Source organism: Bradysia coprophila, unplaced genomic scaffold (genome assembly GCF_014529535.1).
Source record: "Bradysia coprophila strain Holo2 unplaced genomic scaffold, BU_Bcop_v1 contig_350, whole genome shotgun sequence".
Lineage (NCBI taxonomy): Eukaryota > Metazoa > Arthropoda > Insecta > Diptera > Sciaridae > Bradysia > Bradysia coprophila.
In genome coordinates this window covers 7,220,679-7,240,209 of record NW_023503608.1, presented here as the reverse complement: position 1 = coordinate 7,240,209, position 19,531 = coordinate 7,220,679, and positions in this window count along the sequence as shown.

The following is a 19,531-nucleotide window of genomic DNA, read 5'->3' as shown; positions in this document are numbered from 1 at the left end:
AAATTCTTACAATTTGTACGGGCCTCTCCAACCATGTTGAAGGCAATTTAACCCGCCGATGTCTAAAAAACGACTAACGTTTATGACTTTACCTTTTAATTTCGTTTTGTTGAATCTAAACGAAAGTAACTGAAACAATTCCAACTTGGTTTGATTATGATTAGTCGTTTATTATGTGACTTATTGCTTTATAAAACAAAATTGGTTCATTAAATGAAGACGTGATCACCAAGTTAGAAGTAGGCACTAGCTGTATGTTGTGTTGCATGTTTATACATATTTTGCCATGGTAATTTTGAAATGCAGGTAACATTGAAACAAGGAAATGCATAATATCTGATCCCAGCCAGTAACTAAAAGAAAAACATTTTGCACAAAGATTTTAATCGTAATTTCTCGTAATGTAGGTATAATGTACTCTACTATTTGAGCGTAAAAGGTACATTAGGTCTATAACGTAATATGACCACAATGAGAGATTCGGAAAATTAAATTGGAGAAAGTTTTGTCGAATCAAAAATGTGCGCAGGTTCGTTCTATTCAGGTATACGTCGTCGTAGATATTTATAATAAATTAATAATTTCCAACGAATATTCTCATACGTGCACAGTATGTGTGACATGACTGACTAAGTACAATAGGCATAATAATATCCGAATTGTATCCATTCATGATGTTTGATTTCCATTGACGCCTCCGTGGTAAATAAATTTATGAAACTGACAATACCTTCAATGTCCTCAGCATACAGTGCGATGAACGCGCAAATAACGTATGCACATTATAATGCGTGTATGCCTAAAAATAAGAAGTGATTTCAGCATTTTTTTCTTCTCTATTTCTAAAAATTAACAAAAGAAACCTTTATGAAAATGCAAAAATCAAGGACACACAAACAAGCATTAAACTCCAAACCATTAAGACAATAGATTAATTCAATAATATTCTCTTTTATTCTTTGTCAATTTATGTAACTAACCGCGCGCACATACCAAATTAACAATGAAGAAAAATAATTTAATGCCAAAATGACTGGGTTATAAGTTGTCTGTCACGCAATATCATAATTTTGAATATAATTTTTTTACTTCTCATTATTTCATTTCAAATGAATAAAATTAATTAAAAAATAATGTTTATTATATAGGCGACAAGTTAGCATTTAAAGCTTCGTGACAAAAGAGCCACCTTACAATAGTAAATCAGACAATACAGTCGTCTCGGCGATGGTCAACACTTGGTTCAGTTTATTATTCGAAGAGAATTTTTCGGTGACGCTAAGTTTCATGGAGGACCACTGGACCACAGTGATTTTTTCTTCATACTGAGGTGAGTACAAAACCCATTCCAAATGACAGCTGTCATCGCTTGTCTTAATCTTCGGTAAGCTTGAAACAATTAAATCTGTTACTTCTTTTTTGTATCGCTTAGTATTAGATTCTAAATCTTGCACTTCTTTAGTTTCACTGTACTCTTAATTATATATAAGAGAAAGCTACAGTGAGCCTATCATTTATATGTATTTGTCGTAGTTGTAACAGCTGACTTACCATTTCGAAATGTTTCTTCTGTGTTTCTCTCAACACATTTAAAAAACGTATCAGACTAGAGATTAATAAATTATTGAAAAGGAATTCCGAAGTTCTTTTTTCCGTCGGCTTCAATGTCTGACATGAAAAATGATGAATTTACATTATTTCCTTTTTAGAATTGGGCTGAATAATAATTCCATTGAAATTTAAATTTGTCACCGTATCAATACAAAGGTGAAAAATCTGTGTATCACGATTGTTTTGTTTTCGGGTTTTGATAACTAAACCAGATCTTCTGGTTAACGAAACCAAATTCTTAATGCAAATAAACACCAGAAACCATGTCCGGTTGTAGGATTAAGTGCCTAAGTGATTCACAGAATTCACTATACTATTTCCTATGATCGCAAAGAGAGATTAACTCGTTTGTTGCATTCATATGCGACGTCAAACTGCAACACCATTGTGAAACCCTGCAAATCCTTCATTTATCGAATTCAGATTTTACGGTAAACATATTTTCTATTTCACTTTCAGTATTGAATAAGAAAGAGTTACAAACAACCACGCAAAATAATTGATTTCATCTGTGACACGTCCATTGACCTTTGCATGCATTGATCGTAAATCGATGAAGTGATGGATGTTGTGTATTGTTTTCTATTCATTTTTCGGTGACTGCCATTGAATGAAATTTCAACGTAAGGCTAGAGTTCAATGTGCACAGGTTCACACTCATAAATACATCATCCTCCGTTGAGGTTGTTATGTTGTTTTTTTTTTTTAACTGGTATGCAAGTCGTTGGTTTAATTGTCGTTTCCGTAGATAAATGAATGGAAGGCTAAGATTTCTCATATTTTGATGGGCGCAAATCCAAACTCGGCTGAGTATATTTTGTGATTGTGAGTGAACAGTTTAAAAAAATAATATCTTAGGAACGGGTCCTAACGCGTAGAAAGTAGAAGTATGTGGTTTTGGTCGTTGCCTGAACTTGAAAATTGTAAAGAGATGAAATCTTTTGGGATAATAATTCAAGATACTCATCATAGTTAGTATTTACTACGTCTACATCTACAGTAGTACCTACGTCCTACACACCTGGAGTATATTTTTTTACCAGTTTTCACACACTGTATATTGAATAGCATAGTGCATTATTTCCCTTCTTTCTCTTAATACATTATTTAAATCGATTTTATGCGATATTGTTCTCAATTTAAAAAAACATTAATGCTTCATTGAACGCATAAAATCAAAGCGAATTATGCTGATGAAGATATCAAAAATGATTACTATACTTTTCGAAACCGATTCACCTTCCAAAAATATCGTAAATTTTCGTTTCACTTGACACCAAATTTCTCATTGCATTGTTTCAAATATGTGCCAGGTCTACAGCAACATACATATATTTCGATCTTTAATGTCTTTTGATCTGAAATGCGCCTTTTGTTTTCTTTGCCGTTGAACAAAAGAAAAATAAAAAAAATAAATTGGAACCAACGGCAACATCGGCAGTGCAAACAGCAATCATTAAATTATAAATGTACATAACAGAAACCATAAAGTCAATTGCAGATGAAAGAATTTTATTGAAAAGGTTAAACAAAATTGCAAAATAATTGTTTTGACCAAAACTGATGAAGAAAAACTACATTTTTTTCGGAAAGGAATCAATACTTACTTAGCCATCACATCATTGCAAAAATGTGTCTTCTGTCATGTAAATATTCTTCGCCAGTACGATATATGGACACACTGTACGCAACCATTTATATTGTGCTGCATCGCAACAACCAGTTGTAACTCTATATCTATATATATGTTTGGATAAAAGTAAAAGTTTATTATTATTGTTTAAATATGTATGCCATTTATGTTGATAAAATTAAGTTCAGCTGGTTCGGATTCATAACAATATATACACGGTTTTACGTCATATAGGTGAAGAAAAAATTAAATAAAGAGTCGAAACCATCTTCAATACACACAGCAGGTCTTATGGGTCAGTTGTGCGAATAAAATAAAATGGTTAGGTGAGTGTCGTAACGATTAGCGTAGTAATTTGTGAACAAAAATGTACTGATGCAGGCTTTCAATTTGGATAGTAAGAAAAGTATCGAGATGATTGAAATTTGATTTTTAGTTTGTTCATATTATACTTTTTGGAATGGAATTTCCGCGAAAATCAAGCTTTTCTTCACACAAAAATTTGAGACTTATAACGGCACGACTGAGGGACCTACAATTGACGATTTAAAAGATTCTTTAACATAATTTCCCACCCATTCTATTTTCCGTCTAAACGTAGGGTAAAGTTAGGCCTCCTAAGGTGGTCAAGATACAAAAGAGGTTTTCATCTGTTATCTTCAGCAACATCAAAAATGGGTTAACCTGTTACAGACAGCCAACATATGACCAGTATTGTTATTGGGTCTATTACTTCCATCGATTTGCTACTCTAAATTCGTCGTTGTTTAAATGTGTGATAGTAAAGCTTGAAGCCAAGCACCCTATTCCTCGGATGAATTTGCCAGCAAACGTGCCTTGTCAATTTTCTCATTAGGCCATGAATGTATAACTTACAATTTTCGGGTTATTTCAAAATTTTCCCATGCACTCTGTAGTGGTTGTAACGACTCCTCAGGTAATTGTAAATTGTTTTCTAAAAAAATGAATTCCATTGCAATAGCAGTTTGTGCTTGGGGGCCATTTTGATAATCATACTCAAAGTCTCTTTATGAACTGTCCTTGGAAATACTGATACGTAATGAATACCACTCGACCAGTGCCTATTTCAGGGCATTTAATTATTGAAAATTCCCTGAAATTCCTGAATTCAGGTTTCACTTTAATTGTATAAAAATCATCCGAATGTAATCGATTTCGCTCAAAAATGCTATAAAAACAAAGGACTCATTTCAAAATATCTATATTTCAGAGAAACCGATAAAACATGTCTTTAAACCTCTAAAAGAGGCCCTGTTCGACATTATTCTTATTAATAATTCCACAGTCTTTGTTTTCGGCGATTAAATAATTTAATTTATTGAAACGATTTAGAAAAACAGACTTGAATCGATCGAATCCATTTTATAGTTCCCTTGACTGTAAGTCATGGGTTTTACAAAAACAAATACACCGTACATAACACGTTTACTATGATTAAAAATGTATGGAAATGTGATAAAAAAACGTTAAATGTTAAAATTTTGTGCCCTTTGTTAACACGATAACTTGAGCAAATCTCAACCGATTTTCAAAAACTTTTTTTTATTCGATGAAGCATTGAAATCCTCAGGTCCAGTTTGAAAATGGGTGGTATCGGTTCAGTCATCTGGTAGTAGTTCTCAAAAGAAACCTTTTCTGCTCTTTGTTAACACGATAACTGGAGCAAAGTTCAACGGATTTTCAAAAACTTTTTTTTTAATCGACGAAGTATTGAAATACTCAGGTCAAGTTCGAAAATGGGCGGTATAGGTTCAACCATCTGATGGTAGTTCTCAAAAGAAGCCTGTTCGGCTCTTTGTTAACACGATAACTGGAGCAAAGTTCAACGGATTTTCAAAAACTTTTTTTTAATCGATGAAGTCATGAAATCCTCAGGTCAAGTTCAAAAATGGGTGGTATCGGTTCAACCATCTGGGAGTAGTTCTCAGAAGAAACCTTTTCTGCTCTTTGTTAACAACGTAACTGGTGTAATTCTGAGCCGTTTAAAAAAAAAAAAAGGTTTGATAAAGTACAGAATTCTTGAGCTAAGGTTTCAAGATAGATTATATTAGTCTAACGATCTAGCTGCTGTTGCTAAACGAATTTTTGGATCTATTTCAATAATTGTTTCTTGTTTATTTTGTCTGTTAACCAAAGCGAATAAATTACAAAAAATTAACGAGTGTGAAGTTTGCAGCCAGAGCGAAGACATTCATAATTTTATAGACAATAACGTTCTAATATGAGCATAAAACCATACCAGTAACAGAAAATGAAATGTGAATCAAAAATTAGTATCGCTTTGTAACGTTTCAAGACTTTACGAAGATTTTCAGTAAAACTAAACAGAATTAAATTATTAATGAGAGATTCAAACCTAGCAGTTCTAGCAGTTCTTTTTAATCAACCAATAAATCATTCCAAAATGACCAAAATCTATTAAGGAGTTCAGGTTCAGACAGTCAAGCGATCTGACCCACCCAACAGGTGGGACCTAGTTTAGTTAGATAATTAAAAATATTTTCATCGTTTTACATACTTAATTATTGATCAATAAATCTGAACAACCAAAACAATTTCTGTTCTCTGTATGAAACTCATACGCCGAATGTTCATTGTAGCAATATTTTTTCAAAATATTTTCACGTTCGAAACCGGATGCAAATAGCATCAACAACACAGCTGATGCTATTCGACACCCAACTTTGGGAACCAGAAATAAATTTAGCGCGCGCCAAATTTATTTCTGGTTCCCAAAGTTGGGTGTCGAATAGCATCAGCTGTATTTTTCGACTGCTTTCTTTATCTATGGTATATATGACCAAATTAACAAAAATTCTCATGTTCGAAATAGCATTGTAACGCCAATCTTCTTTACAGCGTTGGACAGTAAGATTTACCATCGTATTTGGTTTCTCTTGTTTCTCTCTCTCCTCTGATTAGTCCACATATTCGTACAGCAGAGAAGGATATGATATCTGATTCAAAGTATATAAACAGTGTTTGTTTATTTACTTTGATCTGATTGAAGTTTATGATCTATTCAAAGATTTTTTCTGTCATTAGAGGTGGGACCCATAGCATTACTTCTAATTTGAAAATTTTTCAAGTAAATTGTGATGCGAACACATTTGTGTCCTTCAGGTGAAAAGGATTAAATGAGGGACATGATGTGGACGAAATATGTTGAGGGATGGTTGGAAGAGAACGAGTTTAACTTTCGTGGACTGTTACTGAGGAAAAAGAGTTGAAAATATCAACTGTAGCTGGTAATTTTGGGTACAAAATCTACATTGATGTTGAGTCTAACGAATTGAAAGATTTAGAGATAGACCTTAGAAATACATAGATAGAATTGGAATAAAAAACTTCTTGTCTTTTTAAAACTTGAAATTATTTTGTATTTCATACGATTCGATTCCTCAATATCTAAATAGTGCAGTTGATAAGGACCACTTTTATGAAAACGTTTATACTCGTATAAAGGCTGGGCTACCTTTCTAAAAGTTAGTTTTTCTCATTGTAAAGTTGGTCAAATTATCAGTGGGCCACTTAATGATAATTCTACCTACTTCACAATGAGAAAAATTAGCTTTTAGAATAACGATAGCTCAGCTTTTATACGAGTGTAAACGTTTTCGTATAAAAGTGGTCCAACTGCACTAAAGAATTTTTCGCTCATCGACCGATATGAACATTTGAGGCATATACGTTGTATTTACTACCATAATATTTGAGGTGAGACAATTATCGAAAATAATGAGACATAATTGCTTTCAATATTTATCATAAAGAATTTTCTTATTGGGAGGCTCCACAAAAGGCTGATCTTTGTAGTAACCATATTCATTTGAAACTTGTTACGGTTTCGAAATAGTGTACAAAATTACGTAAAGGTCGAACAACGAAATAAACTCAAAAAATAGAAATTAAATTTGGGGATTCACCACTCGATATAATGTTCTTGCATAGACGTTTCGGTCAGGGTTTCGGTAGAATTAAAAAATGGATTGTTATCCAATTAAAGTTGGACATGGACTTTAAAACATTATTCGAAAAAAATTCTGAACTCTTGGGCATACTTGGTATAAAAATAATTACCTCCTGTAGTCATCTTGGAACATCTAATCGACATTTATACGATGCAAATAGGTTTAAATTTTCAGAAGAAGAGCTTTACGTCTTGGCCAAATCTTCTCAAATTTTTTGTGGCAATTGTTCCGCTCATCATTGGAAACATTCTGAATGTCCGAACAATGTGGATGGAAGACATGGAACTACGACAGACAATTATAAACGCATGTCACATTGTCGGTACATTTATGGTAAGGCAACTCATATAGTATTGGATTGTCTTCTACTTTGATATCACCTGCTATCGACATCGACGGCACAAGTAGGTAATGAGAACTGTGTACTGTACAGCAAAACGTACAGTAATACTAAAGAAGTAAAAGATTATTCATCAGATGTAACAGATTTAATGACTATATGCTAGCCGTTTGTAGACGGTTAGCCGAACTCGCTCTTAAGTAAGGAGAATATAACGGTTTATCTCGTAGCAAAAAGCTAATTTGTCTTAAATTTAAAAAAGGAAATTCTGCAACTAGGTCTTAGGCTTCACATATTTCTACAGGCACTTCATCGAGTGTTCCATATTTTTATTGATGCTAAAAAGTTGAATGACTTGATCGATTGGGCCAACCGATCTACTACAACATTTATCATATCAAAGGATTGGGAAGAAAGTACTACCAAACAATATGCACGGTATTCCAGGTATAGTGATTACGGTTTAAATACATGAAACATTCTGAACATCTCAAACATTCTCAGGATTATGTCGCTAACATTGTCTTGTGTCTATTGGTTACTAACCGTTGCAAATGCATATGTGCCGATCTTCTTCCAAGAATGGTTCATGCTGTGCCAGCTAGCAATACCCGGACTAGAGTAATGAAATTTTACGAATTACAATGAAAATTCATTTAGGAATATCCACCACATTGCAGTGTTCGTTCTCATCCCGGATACGAAGTAGCTCTATTTGTGAACATTTGCTTAGTTTATTACATGGTAAAAATGTTGGATGTCTATGATGCATATTTCTACTTCTACACGCTGTACATTGTGATGAGACTAAAAATTTGTTGTTACATGGCATCGAAGATTGGAGATTTCTCATCCGAATTTGATACGCCCAACAAACAGACCGAATTGCTACTGAAATTGAGCCAGACTCATGAGGATGTTAAAAGGTTGAGTATATATATATTTCAATAAATCCAGCAAAACACAATTTCTCTCTTCTCCATTAAGGTTTACAACCGAGTTTTCGAAAAGTTTTGTAATTTTAATGTTGGGTGAAGGCATGACCGCCATGGCCCTGCTAACATTGGCATTGTTGATAAATGAATTGGTTGGTTGGATTTTATGTTTCCATTTTTTTCGTTTCTTTTTTGGGTCTAGTATAGAACCAACACCATATTGTGTTCTTCCATCTTTATCAGGAAACACTCACTCTCTTAACTTTTTTTTTCACAATTATTTCCAGGATCCGTTGTATAGTCTAGCAGTTGTGGTAATTACGACAAATCAATTCTTTCTGCTATGCTTTTTCGGCGAACTCATTCTACATAATGTAACAAAGAATTCAATTTTTAAAGAGATTTAACTTGAAATGACCTATTCTAATCAGGGAAATGAACTTTCCAAAGAAATTTACTCGAGCCAATGGTATAACATTCACAGGAAACAAGACCGTTTGACTGTCGCCTTTCTGCTACAAAACGCTCAGAAAAATTCTAAATTCTCGGCTTATGGGATGTACGAGTTGTCATTGGAAACGTTTTCAAATGTAAGTAAAGATTTCGGGTCGGTGTTGGGTCCAGCCGTTGCTCTGCTCTTAACATTAACATAGAAAATATTTGGAGGCTGATAGTACCAGAAAAGGCTTTGCATAGACTCTGGCAGGAATCGAGTTATTGAAATGTTTTTTTCCGCATATTTCAGTTTGTTAAAAATGCCTACAGCTTCTATGCGCTAATCAGAAATATGGCCTAAAAGTGGATAGGTACGAAAAATTAATGACCACGTTGACAAGTACTTCACATTACATTTTGAGGCCACAGATTTGGATATTGATTTAATTATTACCTAGATTAAATTTGGATAATAAATAAATGTAGAAAGCTCAAGCAGTCGCCTTAAACTTGCTTTCGTTGCCAACAAAACCCAAACAGATTTATCACCATAAAATTTAGTGGGCTACAATGTTTTAGGCATTTAGATGTTGCTAAGTAATAACTTAAGAGCTTTGAGAAGTAAAAGTTTAAATTAGTTTCAGCTTCGCCTCATGGTATAATTATCCAAAATAAATGTTGTATACCTCTGCACTAACACGAATGTTTTAAATCGCCTGTGGTTATGCTTTGTCAGTGCAAATTGCTGCAATGAAATGTATGCCTCTCCGGTTATATGAATTATAGGAGTTAAAAAATATTGGCTTCAGAACGGTTACAAAGATTAGTTCAGGAAGCTGGACATTTATGTAATTATGATGTCCACATATTTCTTCTGTTTTTTAAAGCTTCTTGTATTACCTAAAATCTTGTTCCAATATATTGAATATCCAGGGAAGGTCCTACACCCTGAATGTATTTGTAATAATTGCACGACCGATCGAGACTTCTTCAGGGCCGGATATTCTCGAAACATTTTAAAAGTTGTGTAAAACAGCGTAAGTTCAATTCATAACGTCTTGTGATATCGTCGAGTCAAACATTTGAATTTACTTTGATCCGATCATGACTCAGAGCTATTTGAAACAAAATAACTAGCTTCCAGTCTCCATTCAAACAATTTACGTATCCGAGAGAACCTATTTAACGACAACTTTAATCAGCTTAATTATTTTGTAATAATTCAGTATACATAGGTGTATCGAATTCTCTGAACAAAAGAGAGAAAAAATCTTGAAATTTAATCTATGACAAAATACATAATCGACTTCTTGTTAGCCACTTAAATGTTTAGAAATTAAATGTATTTGCATACGATCTTGTTCTTTATATTTCTTTGAGTATACAATTGAAAAGGTCTATTCGAATTCAAAGTTACAATCACATATCGCACAATGGAATCGTCAGTAGATCAGATTGGAATTGAAGAAAAACATTTCGTTTAATTGTTGGTTGAACTTGAAAATGAAAGTTAATCAAACAAAAAAATGCGTTGAGGTTGTGCATGTTTGTATTACAGGTTTAAAATGTTGCCTTAAGTAAACTGAATTAAAAAAAACTGACACAATGAAACCTAAGCGAAATTCAATTCAACGACTGAAGTAGATCATTTTGTGGTAGATTATTTCAAAATTTACGAAACAATGAATCATATAGCGCGATGACGAATTCTGTTCGAAATTGTATCGTTTGTGACAAAACGTTGCATCACAGATTCTTGATATTGAAACAAGTTTCGAGTTTTGAAATTTGGTATAAAAATTTGGTTTACAAAAAAGTGGTTTTGTTCTTGATTTACGTTCTAAAATGTCAACTTGTCTTGAAAAATATGGAAGAAAGTGATCCTGAAATAAGTTTATTAATTTGTGAAATAGCTATTGCTTTCGTAAAAAGGTTTTGTTCATAAGCTGTCTGCGCGCACTCTTAAATTAATTGTAGTTTGTTTGAGATGTCTGTCGTAATTTTTATAAAAAAAAACTTTTTCGAAAAATAAAAAAAGCAAATTACGTCAGATGTTCTGGCAACTCGAAGTTATGCCGTTACGAGAGTATCCCAAACCATAATTATAAATTTACAATATGGACCAATTCCAATTACCAATACCAACAATCACTCCCAAATTGATCAAATGTATAACATAATGGTGTAGTAGCGATTGAATCTGTTACTTCCTTTGTTCAAAGTATAGTATTTGGTGAAAAAATATATCACTTCATTCGTTTTGACACACATTGTGTTATATAAGAAAACACCAGCTCATCTTTTATTTTTATCGTCGTTATCATCAGCAGACGAATCGCATTTAAGGGTTACCTTGAAGCATTCTTTCATATTTTTTTCCTGCTTCCCCTATTACTCCGTGCCAACGTCAACTTTCTCAGCTCAGTTTAATAACGAATAATGAAAAAATATGGACCGGTTATAAAGTTCAATCTTTGTTTTCTCATAGGTTTTATCAATCAGTTTTATATCATATGCAATTTCATTTCATTTCACTATTGTAGTACTATGAAAAACTTTACTTTCAATGTTGTTGTCTAAAGAGACGGTGAGATGAAGTTAGCTTTTCCTCTCAATGCATTCGTAACGTTTATCTAACTGTTCAAAGTTTAAGTCTATGCAAAACTTCCACCCAAATAAAATAAAATCTTCATTTACCGAAATAAAGATAAAGTTGTTGATGATGTTAATTTTCGAATATAACCATTTCGTCACGTCGCGTCTACTGTATAATAATTTGCATAGAAAAACAGAAGTCCACTCCACGACCTATCATTATAATAAATGGCCATTTTAATATGCCATCGAAATGATGACATATGTTCCGCAGCCGCATTTAAGACACTTCTGAAATTGTTATTAAATAAATATTTTCATCGTACGTGCTCTGAGACACCATTATTTTCACGTATGAGAACTTTTTATTAACAAATAACATTTTGCCAGTTTTAAGTTTCGTTTTTTTTCTTCGCTGGTTACCAAATTTATTCATTTTTTTCGTATTTGAAATAAAAAATTATTTGTAACAATCGTGTGTACGTTTTATGAAAAATCTGTTATATATGTTGGATACGTAACGCTCTCGCTCACCGAGGCATTTTGTAATTCGGTCAATCCGTCACTTTGATAAAAATGTTTTACGAAAAGAATTACAGATTTTTCAGTATGTTAATACTGAAACACAGATAAAAATCTGGGGATTTGATGGAAATTTCATCGAACAGGCCATCCATTTAGAATGAATTTCGTCGCAGGAAGTTATTGAGAAAATACTAATCTGCAGGGAATCAAACGAAAATCCCAATTTGATTTTCATTTGGTTTATGAAGATTGATCGTTTCTGATGGGATTTGAACATAACTTCGAAAAAGATTTTCAAAAAATAATTGTGCGAAACAATAAACAAAATTTCAGATCCACATTCTTCTCGGTGAACGTTAAACGTAGTTGTTTCAGGTTCATGTTGCAAGTGATGGTTCATGATGTGATCTTAGCTGGAATTTTCATGACCACTTGATTATGCGATTTACCACAACTCTTTTTTTCTACTCGTTGATAGAATAACGAGTTGACCATCAAAGTTATTATATCGGACGAAATCGTGTATTGCAAATTACCAAAATGAAAAACGATTCTTGATTTCGGATTAATTTGAATCTTTAATGTCAGGTTAACATATAATACACAACAAGACACAGAGTGATACAATAGAATATGCTCCGTATCTACCATTCATTCCTCTGTATTATTTTTTTTTAATTAAACATTCGTACAAGTTTCTTTGAATAAAACATTTTTACTTTGCAAGCCGAGCTGCAAAAAGATTACATATATTATGTGATAGGTCGAGGTGGTTCAAACAATTAAAACTGGTGTACCATGTGAATAACATTGCAAGGTACTTGTTATTATGTATACAGAGCAATAATTTCTTAACAAACGTTTGTTGTTTTCTACGATACGAATTCTTGAAACAATCTTTTTGGATCGTTGTTTGTTTATTACCACGACAAAATACCCGACTAAAATATAATTAGACAATTCAGTTTTCTTTTCGATCATTTTTGTTTTGTTTTTTGTTTTGCCTTCTTATTATGAAATATCATTATGAGTGCGTTCGTTCATATTTCAATAAGACAAAAACAGAATCAACATTTATATATGTATCGCGGAAGTATAAGGAAATCTGCACCAAATAATCGGTAAAAAATGTACCGTAGGTGTTGCTTGCTATTTAGAATTGAACCTTTTTTTTCAAACTTTTGAGTTATGGATCATTGTATTAGATGAGGTAGATATTGAAGCCAACGGATATTTTTTATCAGATTACAAATTTTATTGTTTTGAACACGACTTTATGGAAGTTTTATTTGTAAAGTCTGAGCACGCGTAGGCTAAATTATCTTACCATTGTCTCAATAACTAATATTTTCCAGAAGAGTCCCGATAAAACTTTTTGGACGTAATAATAAACTTGGATACCTGGGCTGACCTGAAAGTTGAGTTTTGTCCGTGCAGCTTCAAGTACTTTCACCTTTCCCGAGAAATATGGTCAGGACACCTGAATCTTCACTCAATTTTGCTAAAGTGGTGTCTTCCTGATCCTAGTCTGAAATAATTCAGTTTTTCAATTTAAGATCTGGTCCTGATTCCATTCTAATTTCTGAAGTCTAAATATTGCTTAACATCAAGATTAATCTGTTTGTGTTATCACGCATTTCACAATATAAAGCCGCATTAGATGCTATTCATCGTTTATATTTGTAGACATTGTCTATAACAGATGAACTGGCGGCCTAATCATCTCAACTGTCTACATACTGCAACGGCTGGAAAATGGAGTTTATTTAACCTGTTACAGAAGGCAAACATATGACCAGTATTATTATCATCGGGTATTTTACTTCCATTTAGCAAAGTACTATTACTCTGTTGATTTCAAATCTACTACTTCAATTTTTTAACATGCATTTTACTATATCAAGGACCATATTACCCAGAACATGTCATTATTTTTGTCAGCGTTTAGTGTAGTGTTGACGTAAAAACACGACTTTATATTTGAGTTCTTTTACCTCAAAATAACAGATTTTCTGTGACCAATTAAAATTTTGCACAAAAAGCTCAATATTTTCACGATTTCATTACGAACAATTTTCGTTGAAATTTTTATGCAAACGTTTGTGAAAGCTCACCGATCAATTTTTAAGATTAAAAAACGTATTAATTGTAGATTTGTTGCACAATTTTCAAAGATCCAATAATATTTTTCTCGAAATTGTGAACAATCATTTAAAGTCCCAATCGGGTAAGTCTTTTGCCTTTATAGGATCGAAAGTGTTTTGTCGATATTTAAGGTCGTTCTTGTCTATTCATCATCGATCATAATCTTCGCAAAAATTTTTATTTGAAAATATTTTGCAGGCAAAATTTTTTGTTTAGATAATTCAATGTACAATTTAACCGAATGATCATTATTATTTGTTGTAAGTAAATGAGTCGACTTTATTCGATTGTCCTAACACAAAGCAATTATGTCTTGCAAAACAAATAAATGTCCGTAAGTCCGTAAGGTTTAAATTACCGAAAACAAAGTAATTTTAATTTAATTCTTAGCTTCCACAAATATGTACAAAACAATTACAAACGAAAATATTATTAACAATAACACAATTTATTAAAATTCGGTTTGTGCGAAATATTGCTAGTCGAGGAAAACCTTCCATGGTTTGCTTGATATAAAATTCTTTCTTTTTTTTGGTATAAAGTATGAGAGATTGACTTAATTGTGTTGCTGTGTTGCATTATTATTTCTTTAAGGTTGTTGTATGTTGAAATGGCTGACTGACTGACTGGTATGAGTTTGTGATTAATGTTATTTTTAATTTAATTAAAATTTTACAAATTTCATTGCTTAATTGTCTGAATCACTCGCAAAAAAAACCTGTCCTTCCCAATTATTTACTATTTTGATATAGGGATTTAAAAGATGACTTGAGCACCTGAGTCGCACTGTAAAGGATGCAGCATTTATTTATGTCCGATGTAACTTTCAAAAAATAATTATTTATAATCAATCAACGACCAACAACCAATGGTCAGCTTAAATCAACTTCTTCCTTCTTTAACTAAATATACTTTTCGCATTTTAACACTTAGGTTCGAATCTAGAATATTTTGAAAGCATTTTCGTTCGAAGTATTTTACGTCATTGTCCTATTGTCTTATAGAACCATTTTTACTCAATATCTTCTGAAGAACTTGTGCGATTAACGTCTTTATAACGAGAAAAAATCCGTGCATTACAGGATTCAAGTACGTAGGTGAGTAAATAACTACTTAAATTAAGACAAATAATGTACTGTCCTACCCATGACATGCGCTAAATTTAAAAACCCGTAACAAATCCGTTCTAACACGACATACTGACAGCATAGAACAATTAAAATGAAATGTAAGGAAAAAATCTCTTGCGAATGTATTACACTTTTGGTCAGTTAACATACCAAAGAACCGGAGGTATGAATGATCAGTGCTTACCTGAACGAAAATAATAATAAAAAAATAATTGAGATATACGTTCCGGATGTGTGAAACAGTAAGTAAATAAAAAAAAATGATTTAATTTAAGGTTGAAACTACGACGAGCGCCAAACATACACAATTAAGATTAAGCAATAAAAATGAAGCAAAATAAAAGGAAAATTAAAAAGATTGTCATAATAATTTTGCATAAATATCGGATTTTAAAACAGTATGTAGTTGACGAAAGTATGAGCGAATTTATATTAAAAAAAAACAGTCATTTTAGATTACAATTTTGTCTTCCCTTAAGTGTTTCCAAAGTTCGTACCCAAAAGCTCATCTTAAGTAAGGATAGAGTAATGGATTTTATGTCGTGTTATCAGAAATAACTGCGTGAAATAATACGTCAGACCGATCGAACAATGGAAATTGTTAGTTCCTCTGAAAGACAAATTTTATCAATACGTTGTAAACTTGGAAAAATGTAGATACGACAGATATCATAGCGTTAGTTTTTTTAAACAAGGGGTCGCACTCTGTGCCTTTTCTAGACAAGTCATGGTTTACTGGTCGACTCTGAGTCGGATCTGGGTGGAGAATATCAACTAAGATGACGTTGAGAACCATTCCGCAACTCATAAACGTGTATGAGCGTCTGAAAATTTGCTGACTCTACTGAAAAACGACTTTTACAGACAAGATGTAGTTCTCTAAAATTGTTTCAGATATAGGTAGGTAGACCTCAATTTACAGCCCGCCTCTTTAGAGTATGTCAATGTTGTAATTGATTAGCATGGAAAGGTCGAAAGTCGAGTTTTCTTGGTAATAGTATATTAGATCCGAGGTTCCAAGTTGTGTATTTGATAAGTGGGGTGTTATAGCCCGACCCGAAAAGGAGGGCTGTATTCCCCACTTGTCAAATAACAACTTGAAACCTCGTAAGGACAATGAAACATGTCGTAGCACGTAAATATGATTTAATAGATCCTCAACTTACTTAAAAACGTTTTTTTGGCTCTTCTTTGATGTCGTAGTTTTATTCATTTTTATAAACCTAAACTTGTATCAGAATATGAAACAAATTCCACTCATGGAGTGGCTTCTATTCTTAACAAAAGTTACCCTAATCTATTTATCCAGAACCATGGAAACTGGCCTGATTCAGGAGAAACAGGAGGAAGATATGTTAGCTCAGCGAACTTAAACTAAGCTAATCTTACACAAACACAAAAGAAAAATTACAGAATATAATAGACTTCATCTAACGTCTTCAAATCCCCTTCGAACGTTCCCATTATACAAGCGGCGTTAGAACGTTGAAGTGCAATAGAGATTCTTTGCTTCAAATACATCTTCGATTTCTTTTCGTTCGTAACATTTGCTAAAAATTTTCCAAGATGTCAATGAATTGAATTGCTTCAGTACACCATGGACCTAGAGTCTCTATTGCAAATGGAATGATTATGTAATTGTCTTCTTTAAAAACGTTATGTTATCCTTAGACGAATAATTCGTCTAAGATGTAATCTACCATTACGGACGGGTGGATCAGTACTAGCCTTCGACTAAGCTAATGACAAGCTCTGAGTAATATGGTCTTTTAAACTATTTTATACTATTCTTGCCATCTGTAAAAGGTTAATAAATGAAATGTTATCTTGACTTTTATAGAAGAATTGCTATTGTTTTCCTTCCTATGGTGAATAGTTTCTGATTTGATTTGAAGGTGAATAGTTCCGAATCAAGTATGTAATCTACTATACAATCACAGACTCAAAAGTAATAAAAATGATGAAAAATTATCTCCAACAAAAAAAAACGATTCATTCATTTTTGTTCGTTGATTCTTTGCATAGTTTATTAGTTCAAGCCAATTGAAATGTATAATTATGTGTGATTTTTTAATTACAACATAATTTAAATAAAAAATTCTAACGACTTAAGAAATTGCATGTTTAATTATTATTAATTCAAAATTATAAATTAAAATGGTAAGATGTAATATTCGCGAGAAGACGAAATAATAATATTTTAACAAGTTTTTTTTTTACCATGCAATGCAGATGAAGAGCTTTGAGATAATATTATACACTTCAAATATGTGGTACAGAATCGGTTTGTTTATGTATCACAATTACATATATTTTATTATGATAACTTTTCGGAATGCAATTAAATTAGAATAATTTTGAGGTTATGCGATTAATAATACTTGTTGGGCTCAAGGTGGATTTATAGAAAATTTTGCTCTAATTTTTTATTAAAAATAAATAAAATTTAAGAAAAAAAGTCAATAAATATTTTACGATCGTAATAAATTATGCAGAGATAAATTTTATGTCGTGCTAACTAAGTTGAAGACAAATTAAACAGATGTTACCCAATAGACCAATAACCAGCCACACAGTTCTCAGCATCAAAAATGATAAAACAAATTTCCGAAAATAATTATCTCGCATTGTATAAGTCATTTATTTGTCAAATTATGTTTGTGTGGCCGTCTTTTTTATCGTTGACACGCACGTAATGACTCCTCGTCACATTCAGGTTGAAAATGGTCTCATAATAATTTATTTAAATGCAAATTAGTAACACATTAGGTGTCATCTTAATCACGACAATGCCGCATACAGACGGGCATACAAACAGATACAAAACAGAGATTTTAATCAGCGTTTTGTCTTCTTTTTTTCGCGTTAGACACATTTTTATGATGATCTGACCGATTATGATATTTTTCTTATTGTAAATGTATAAAATTGTGATGGTTATGAGATGGGTTAATTGTCTTGTTGATTTTATTACACGTTGTGTAAGACAACTTTATGCATTTCTTATTTATTTGCAAGAGTTTACATGATCTTGTTTCGTCTGAATGAGAACGCATTGTATGATATACTTTACGCTGTCGTTTGTTTCAGCCACCATTACCATCAGCCATACCCCACTTCTCTATCTCATTTGTTATCGACAACGGCGACAAAAATAAGCAATGAGCTCTAGCGTCTAACTTATACGGTATTACAATAGCATAATTTGTGCTAAAAAAATTCAAGTGAAAGATTTTACATCAATGAACAAAAGAAGGAATAGACTCAGTAATTAAACGGGTGAATGTGATTTTTGGCGTCTGTGAAAAGTTAAATTTGACATGAAGGATTTTGGTTGCAGATTGGTCTAAAATATTTTGGTGCAAAATTTCATAGGCTGGGCAACACTTAATTGACTGGGAAAATCGATGACTTCTCAAAATCAAATTTGTGTTTTCAAAAGATAAGCACCCTGTAAGAATATTGCACAACAACATACGTCAGGAATAGTACATTACTATACCAGTGAAGTAATTTGATATCTCGTATCCAGATGAGTAAAAGTATTCGAGGGCTTCAGCCCGAGGTACTTTTACTCATCGTGATACGAGATATCAAATTATTTCACGTGTAAAGTATGGCGTTTTACTTTACGAGCGAGGGAAAGGGTCTTCACTAGTGAGGGAAAGGCCACATTACCTCACTAGTAAAGTAAAATGATTTTTTTAAATAATTCATTTGCATTCTTTTTGCAAAGTAGAATGATTCTGCGTTTCCAGAATTTCTCTACGATTATTAAAGCATATTTTAAAAAGGACTTCTTTATAATTTGGTATGACTCTTTTTAGGACAGTTTAGAACACGTATTTACTAACACCGACGCACTTCAAGCATGGGTGGTACTCTAAATAGGGTACTGAAACTTGAGACTTGTAAAACACTGTAAAAAACCATTTCATACAAAATAGTACTATATACAGCTGCCAATGTCGACTATGATCACTTTTGCTTGAAGTGTGTTGCTAACTCACGTAAACAATACCAAAGAGGAATTGGAGCCATGTTAAAATGTAGCCGATATTTGTTCAAATTTTGATATAAGTATTGATGGTTTTTAATTCCATTTTAAAGATATAAAATGTTGTTTTTTCTATGTGTTGTTGAACAATCAATTTCTTAAAATGAAGTAATTTATCAAAAAAAAGAAAATT